General features: G+C 48.6%; 1 long non-coding RNA gene across 1 annotated transcript in view; it reads right to left on the bottom strand.

Moving 5' to 3' along the window:
• The window catches only part of LOC142462965 (uncharacterized), a 21,121-nt gene extending 14,606 nt beyond the window's left edge, over positions 1-6,515 (bottom strand). Inside the window, exons 1-2 of the long non-coding RNA XR_012787307.1 lie at positions 6,404-6,515; positions 5,746-5,913 (exon numbers count right to left, since the gene is read on the bottom strand). This is a non-coding gene — a long non-coding RNA (uncharacterized LOC142462965). The remainder of the gene's footprint in view (positions 1-5,745; positions 5,914-6,403) is intronic.
• Between the last annotated feature and the right edge of the window lie 1,650 nt (positions 6,516-8,165).

Genomic DNA, 8,165 nt, shown 5'->3' with positions numbered 1-8,165 from the left:
AAAACCAATAGCTCACACTACGTCCCAACGCGTTTCTTCACACACACGGTGATTTCATCGGTGGAAGAGGTGCAGTATATCGTGCAGTTGGCGAATGAGATTGCTCATTACATGCTTTTATTACACGTTTGTTTGTGAGTTTAAAATTGTTGGACCTAGTAATTGTATTAAAAGTGTATTTTTTCATATTACACTAGGATCGGGCGCTTTCTTTTCTTGTTGTTTGCAGATCATTGGGAGGTCGTTGGTTCCTGCAGAGAGCAGCCTGATCCTGAATCATCCATTTTTTCTTTATACAAGATCAACCGTCACTTTATTGATTTGATATGGATTTTTATTGATTTTTATTGATTTTTTGATTATTGAAGACATTGACTGGTACTACTTTTTTAATGCAAAATCAAACATTTTAATCAATTTTCAACCAATAGCTCACACTAATTAATGATATTGATATAGGATACAAGTTCCTTAGTATTATGTGTGTATGTATGTAGATATTTTTATTGTTTATTTAATTGTCTCTTGGTATATTTCCATTTACTACGAAGACATCAATAGGATCATTGTTATTTAGTGTATTAGTATTAGCACCTGAGGAGCGCAGTCTTCATTTTGTTTGTATAATATATATATATATATATATATATATATATAAAAACAAAGAAACAAAGAAGAAAATAAGCGCCAGCTCCATAGCATAATACTTCATATAAAAGATTTATTAAAAGAACATACAGTACTAAGATAAAAAAAAACTTTAGTTTGAGGCAATCTGTAAGCTGACTGAACAGCTGGAGGACGAATCTAGTGAAAATATACAGCCAGTGGGTGTTAGGGTTGCTCAGGCTTGTTAGCAGATACTCATCTGTGGCAGAACGATCGTCTGCAGGGCTCAATGTTCTCCCCTGTGCTTCCGATGATGAGACAGTAATTCTCACACCTCTCCCCGGCACTGCCGAAAGACATCCGATCGGCGTTCAAACACACCGCAACCGGTACACAAGCCACACACTGTGCAACCGCTCCGCACCCCGTCCACGCCCCCAGACACTACGTAATTGCGTCAATGCTTCACGACGTCCAACGCGTTTCATCACGTTAGTGACTTCAAGGGGTGATTGGCTAGTGGCTGTAATAGGTTTATATAGTCTGCACCAAATCAGTGTAAATAGTTACATTTGTTAAATCAGCATTGTGTACAGGCTTGAAAGTCAGTAAAAAATAAACAACATCAATGTAAAAAATCCTGTAGACTTAACAAACACTGTAATGATCACAATAAACTCTTAAAATGGCATCCACTATGAACTTTGCAGCAACTGTAACTGTTTAGGCTTCCAATTCATCAAATATTTAGATTATTTATTGTGACTGTGTTTAATTTAGTGACTGAAACTGTACTTTATGATAAGAAAATGTAACGTGGACTGATCTTCCTCCTCGCAAATCATTAACTCAGATTTTTCAGATCACATTACAGGATAGTGTGATAATAAATAGTATTGGAATAGTTTGGGGTCAGTGTGTAATCATGCATAACTAGAGACAAGTCAATCAGTCAAATTACCATCCACAGATTTTCCACGGATATTTTATCAATATCCGATCCGCGTGCGGATATTCAAAGGTAGACTGGGTACCAAATTCTGGGGATGCTCCGGAATCCGCCATCAGGCTGCGTCCATGCTGCCGCTGAGCGCGCTCATGCTTGGTGCACTCACTTTAATGTAATCTAAGGAGCATAGCCACGCTGACACTTCGTGCACGTACGCTCGGTAATGCTCAGCGCGTCGGGGCAGCATGGAAAATTGATTTCCAAGCGCTCAGAAGGGTCACATGACCCAAAATTACATCACGATAGTTCCTTCAATAACACGCCCCGATCCAGCCAATTACACGCCCCCTTAAACCCAGGGCCCCCCTCTCCCCTCCTCCCCCGCTCAAGCTCGCAAATTGCAGAAGGCCAGCTGAGCGCTCATGCTTGGAGATTTGGTGACGTCACCGCTCTCAAGCATGAGCGCACTCAGCGGCAGCGTGGCCACAGCCTCAGTTTCCTCCCGTACGTATTCTACAAAATTCACATTTGCGTGCGCATGCGCTAAGACTCTCCCACTTCCTTACTGCTGCAGTTCCCTTTGTGATTGTGAGGGAAGGGAGAGGGTGTGGGGGACTGGGCAGGGGCGTGGGTTAGTATGTGGGTAGGAACCTTAGGGGGAGAGATTTTAATACATTTAAATCTGTTTGCGAATTCAGATGCTTAAAAATCCAAATTTGTTTGCGAATTTTCAGTGACAGAAAACAAAAAGGGAAGGTGCGTTTCTGAGATTTATCTGCGACTGAAAGGAACTTCCAGATTCGAATCTCAGCGAAAATTTCAAGTATCTCTATGCATACCAGGATTGTACTATTGAACCTTGCAGCACTATTTAATTTTTATTATCCATAGATTGCCATCTAGTGGAGATTAGGAACAATGCAACGTCATAAGTGTATGTTATGTATGGCACTCTATCAGTGGGCAAAGGTTAGCACTTGCTTTACTGTGATAGTAATCAACTCAAGCAAGATGACATCAAGTTGTACACTATGAAATGTGTAATCCAAGTCTTACAATTAAAAAGAAGGACACGTACCTCTTGTGAATTAGTAAATGTATATGTATATAGGTTCAGCCCAATGCACTCGAAAATAGTGTAAAAAATCAGGTTAATCTGCAGAAAAATAATTATAAACAATCCAAGAAATATATCCACACAAACAACAATATACCTATCTTAAGTCCAAAAGAAAAAGGACCCAGTCCAACCTTGAGGAGGCAGCTCTCTTCTTGCTGGATAAAACCCAAGTGTCCACCAAACTACTAGAGATAAAAAGAGAAGAGCGCCAAACTCATAGTGAAGACTTTAGGCCTCGGGCATGGTTAGCGCTTATGCGCTGACCCGTGCTGAGGCGTGCTGCTGCTCGGCACTGAGCCCCTGCAGCCGCAATGAGAGCGGCTTTAGCAGGGGCTCGCGCACGCGTCCGCACGCTTGGGGAAGCGTGTGTCGCACACAGTTTTCAAATTTGGCGCTCGCCGGAGCGCAGGGCTGGTCACGTGAGCGGTTCGCCGAATGAGGGCAAACCAGCTCCGTGATGTCACTGGCCCGCCCCCAGACCCGCCCCCGACACGCCCACAGATGGCGCGCTGTGTAAGGCCAGGGAAAGCACCGCTTTCCCTGAGCCTCAGCGCGCCTCAGCCCGGACAAAATCACTATCTCCCAGGCCTTACTGAACACAGATAAAAGGATTCAAAACACTTACAGACGTCCGTAGGTATATGGCAAAAAGTAATGAATAGGATGACAGCCGGCAAGGCAGGGCTGCGGTCAGCGTGGACGATGTTGAAGTGGGGCTCTGTTGACTTCCTTAGTTACCGCTGTCCGTGGGGACAGGTAGCGCACTTCCACATCACGTGTTCGCGCATTGACGTAGTAACATCTCGCCATCCTGACGTCACCACTTATGAGGTTTTGCAAAATCCATCCTGGGTTTTCTGAGTCCGGGCAGGGATTTTGCTCTAGCTCGCCCTCTGTGGCAACCCCACGCAACATTACTCGGCATCTGCAGCAGCAGCTGATCTGTGTCCTATGCAGAGAAGCTGTGAGTCTGCGAGAGGGGGGGGGTCGGGGGTCGGATCTCACAGAGTCTGGACCGGGATGTCAGTTGTTTCTGTGAGTCCCCCGGCCAGGAACCAGCTCCCTACTCTCCTCCCCCTAGCGAGGTACAGGGAGATAGGGAGAGAGGTGTGTGTGTGTGTGTGTGTGTGTGTGTGTGTGTGTGTGTGTGTGTGTGTGTGTGTGTGTGTGTGTGTGTGTGTGTGTGTGTGTGTGTGTGTGTGTGTGTGTGTGTGTGTGTGTGTGTGTGGTGATGTGCAGGAAGGGGGGGTGTGATGAGAGGGGGGGTGGATGTGCAGGGGGGTGATGTACAGGCAGGGGATGCGATGTGCAGGAAGGGGGGATGTGATGGGCAGGGGGGGTGGGATGTGATGTGCAGTGAGGGTGATTGTAACAGGGGAGTAATCCCTGTTCAAGTAATGTGCCTTTAATCTAGCAGTGTGGTGGTTAACTGCTGGTAGTCAATTAATAAACACCACCTGCCTGATTGCTTACAAAAGCCTGTCTGTTGCGACAGGAAGTAACTCCTTAGCTCTGAATGAGAGCTGACCTTTGGAGAGATAGAGCAGTGTTCTTGAGTCTCCCAGGAGAGACTGACCAAGAGAACACACATCTCTGGAGCTGACCGGTCTTGAGCTCTGCCAAGCATATCTGATTGCAAGACACAGGGAAAACTTCTGAACCTGAAAGCTGACACACCCTGAGGGAAGGGAGCTGAACCAGAGAATATTTTTCTTCCAAGGAACAGATAAGACTTTCATTATTAAGAGACTGCTTATATCTGCTTATTTCACGCTATATGTTTTGGGGCTGCGAGACATGCTTGACTTAGGGAGTTGTGAATTAATTGCATTGTATTTTCACTAGAAATACTCCCAAGTGAATAGAAGCTTTGTTCCCCCCCCCCCCCCCCTGTGTTTGGATGATTTCCTGATGAAAAGGAAAAGGCACAATAAAGCCTTATTATAATTTCACCTTATAAAAGCCTCCAATTGTGTACCTCTGTGAACGTCCGTCTACAGTGATGTGCAAGCTGGGCGCGAGACTTCTAGCTCTATGTGGAGAGTGTGAAGCTGTTTCTGAGAGACTTCAAGATCAGTACTGAGACGGCAAACCTCTTTTTGAGAGATTTCCAGCTCTGTACCGAGACTGTGAATCTCTCTCTCAGAGACTCCCAGTTCTGCACCAAAACTGTGAAATTCCTTTTAAGAGATTTTCCAAACTCCATCCTGAGACTGCTGACCTCCTGGTGAGAGACATCTAGCTCTATGTTGAGTATGAACCTCTTTCTGAGAGATCTCCACCTCTGTACAGAGACTGTGAAACTCTTTCTTTTTGGGAGACTTCCAGCTCTCCACTGAGACTGTGAATCTCTTTGAGAGACTTCAAGCACTGCACTGAGGCTGCAAAACTCCTTTGAGAGTTTCCCAGCTCTGTGCTGAGACTGTGAGACTCCTTCTGAGAGAGTGCAAGCTTTATACTGAGACAAAGGGCCTTCTTTTGAGCCTCCTCATAGTTCTGCTTCAAGTCAGCAATGACTCCCTCAGAGCAGCTCTGTTTCTCGTTCATGGCGGTAATAATAGCGTTCGCCGTCTCCTGCTCAGTCATCAGGTCCTCCACGTCACTACGCAAGCGATGCTCTGTGTTCATAACAGTCCCACAGTCAAAAGCGAGTTTGAGCAGACCCCTTTTTAGCTCAGCATTAGCTTACACCTCCTTTTTCCAATCGTTGATGGAGGAGATCACAGTAATGCCTGGCAGTTTGCAGTGCATCTTTAGGGCTAATCAAGGGCTCGTCACTTACTTGTTCTGGCTCCGCTTCCCTGGTATTGTTTGTTGAGGGTTTCTCACTATTATACCTGCAGGAGATTTTGCCATTCCTGGGACGAATCTTCCATTCACACTAAGCTGCAGGACATCTCAGTCCTCTTCTGATGCCGCAGTGTCTTCTGAGGACGCATCTGTAAGTTCCACAGTAAGCTGAGGAACTCTTTTCTATTTCTTCCTCTTCCCTTTGGAAGACTCAGACGCATCAAAGATACTGAGGTCCCCTTTTTCCTGGAAATTTCTGAAGTTTTAATGCACCCACCATGTTTTTCTTGCAGTTGCAGTAGCAGGCGGAAATATTCGGCGTTCAGCAGGTCCTGCCGTTTTTGCTGGCGTTCATGTTCAAGGATGTAGGGATATGACTCTTCTGTGTGCCTAGCGTCCAGGCACCTACAACATCCTAGGAGTGTTTCGCTGGTGCGTCTCGTTTCTGGGAGCATACAAGAGACATAATCATCATCATCATTATTAAAAGGCCTGAAGGGACGCTCTTTGTGTGGCAGGGTTCATTACAGACAAAACACATTTTGCCCTCCATTCTGGCACTTTCAGGTGTATTCTTCACACTGACCTTGGGAGGCGCTGTTGCATCAATATTCTCTGTATATGCTAGAATACAGCTGGTAGTCACGCAGGTGGGGCAGACTTCACCTGCAGAGTTCGTAGCTCTCACAGACGTCTCTATACTTTTAATTTTTTTCTGATCGGCCATATCACTCCATATGTAGGAGATGTGTGCAGAGGTTTTTAGCAAAGGAGATATTTTTAAGGGGAGGAAATACAGGGTTACAGGGAAACAAAAACAACCTATCTCCTATAGGGAGCTCTAATTAGACAGCACAGTCCCTGTCTATATATTGCGGGGCTAAGCCCCTTACTACCAACAAATATATCAAACTTGGTAATATGCAAGTCTTTACCTTGGGGCCCCCGGCTTCCTCCTGGCTGGGGCAGGGGTTGAGAAGGTCAAAATTGACAGGTGCAAGGTGCTCTGTAGAGAGGTCTGTAGAACTCTGTAGAGGGTCCACCCTGAATCAGAGATAGACAGACTGCTGCTAATGAGGCAGGTGAGGAGGCATCCTGCTTTAGAATTAACCTCCTCAGTGCTGTATTAGGTTATGCAAACAGGTTTCCCTGTTCCCACTAGGAACAAATATCCAAACGGATCCAGTGCTCAACTACTACTCCGGACACAACTTGATCTGTCAGCAGCATGAATAAGTAACATGAAATCCAGAACCTCCTTTCCAGAGAATAGCTATATATATGTATATACTAGCTGATATACCCGGCGTTGCCCGGGCGTGGAAGGGCAGGGGGCATGGAGTGGGAGGGGGATGGGCAAATGGTAGGGAGGGGGGGGCAAAGGGCAGGGAGGGGGGGGCAAAGGGCAGGGAGGGGGGGGCAAAGGGCAGGGAGGGGGGGGCAAAGGGCAGGGGGGGGCAAAGGGCAGGGAGGGGGGGCAAAGGGCAGGGAGGGGGGGTAAAGGGCAGGGAGGGGGGGTAAAGAGCAGGGAGGGGGGGTAAAGGGCAGGGAGGGGGGGGACAAAGGGCAGGGAGGGGGGCAAAGGGCAGGGAGGGGGGGGGCAAAGTGCAGGGAGGGGGGGCAAAGTGCAGGGAGGGGGGGGCAAAGTGCAGGGAGGGGAGGGGCAAAGGGCAGGGAGGGGGGGGCAAAGGGCAGGGAGGGGGGGCAAAGGGCAGGGAGGGGGGTGCAAAGGGCAGGGAGGGGGGAGGCAAAGGGCAGGGGGGGCAAAGGGCAGGGGGGGCAAAGGGCAGGGAGGGTGGGGATTCAATCCCCCCCCCCACACACACACACACACAATCCCCCCCCCACACAACCCCCCCCACACACAATCCCCCCCACACACAATCACACAATCCCCACACTCAATCCCCCCCCCCCACACACACACAATCCCCCCCCACACACACACACACAATCCCCCCCACACACACACACTTCCCACACACACACACACACACACACACACACACACACACACACACACACACTCAATCCCCCCCACCCCCACACACACACACACACTCAATCCCCCCACACACACACTCAATCACTCCCCCCCACCACCACCACCACCAACACACACACACACTTAATCAGTCCACAATTTCACCTGGGGGGGCGACATGCTCCGATCCCCCAACCCCCCATGCTGCTGAAAACGGGAAGCAAACAGGAAGAGAAGGAGGCGGATCTTCTGGCCCCGCCCCCTCTGCAAGACACAGACATAGAAGCAGCAGCACGGATCTTGTGGCCCCGCCCCCTCTGCAAGACACAGACATAGAAGTAGCAGCACGGATCTTCTGGCCCCGCCCCCTCTGCAAGACACAGACAGAAGTAGCAGCACGGAGCTTCTGGCCCCGCCCCCTCTGCAAGACACAGACATAGAAGCAGCAGCACGGAGCTTCTGGCCCCGCCCCCTCTGCAAGACACAGACATAGAAGCAGCAGCATGGAGCGCCCGTGCACAGCTCTGGCCGCCCCCAGGTTTCCCTGCAAGCTGCTTGTGCCCCCCCTACATAATCGTGCGCCCCCCCAAGGGGACGCGCCCCACAGTTTGCGCACTGCTAAATAACCCCCCCCCTACCTTGTGTGTGTGTGTGTGTGTGTGTGTGTGTGTGTGTGTGTGTGTGTGTGTGTGTGTGTGTGTGTGTGTGTGTGT

This window comes from Ascaphus truei, chromosome 11 (genome assembly GCF_040206685.1).
Source record: "Ascaphus truei isolate aAscTru1 chromosome 11, aAscTru1.hap1, whole genome shotgun sequence".
Classification (NCBI taxonomy): Eukaryota; Metazoa; Chordata; class Amphibia; order Anura; family Ascaphidae; genus Ascaphus; species Ascaphus truei.
The sequence above is the reverse complement of the archived record's forward strand: the minus strand, read 5'-3'. Positions and strand labels throughout refer to the sequence as shown.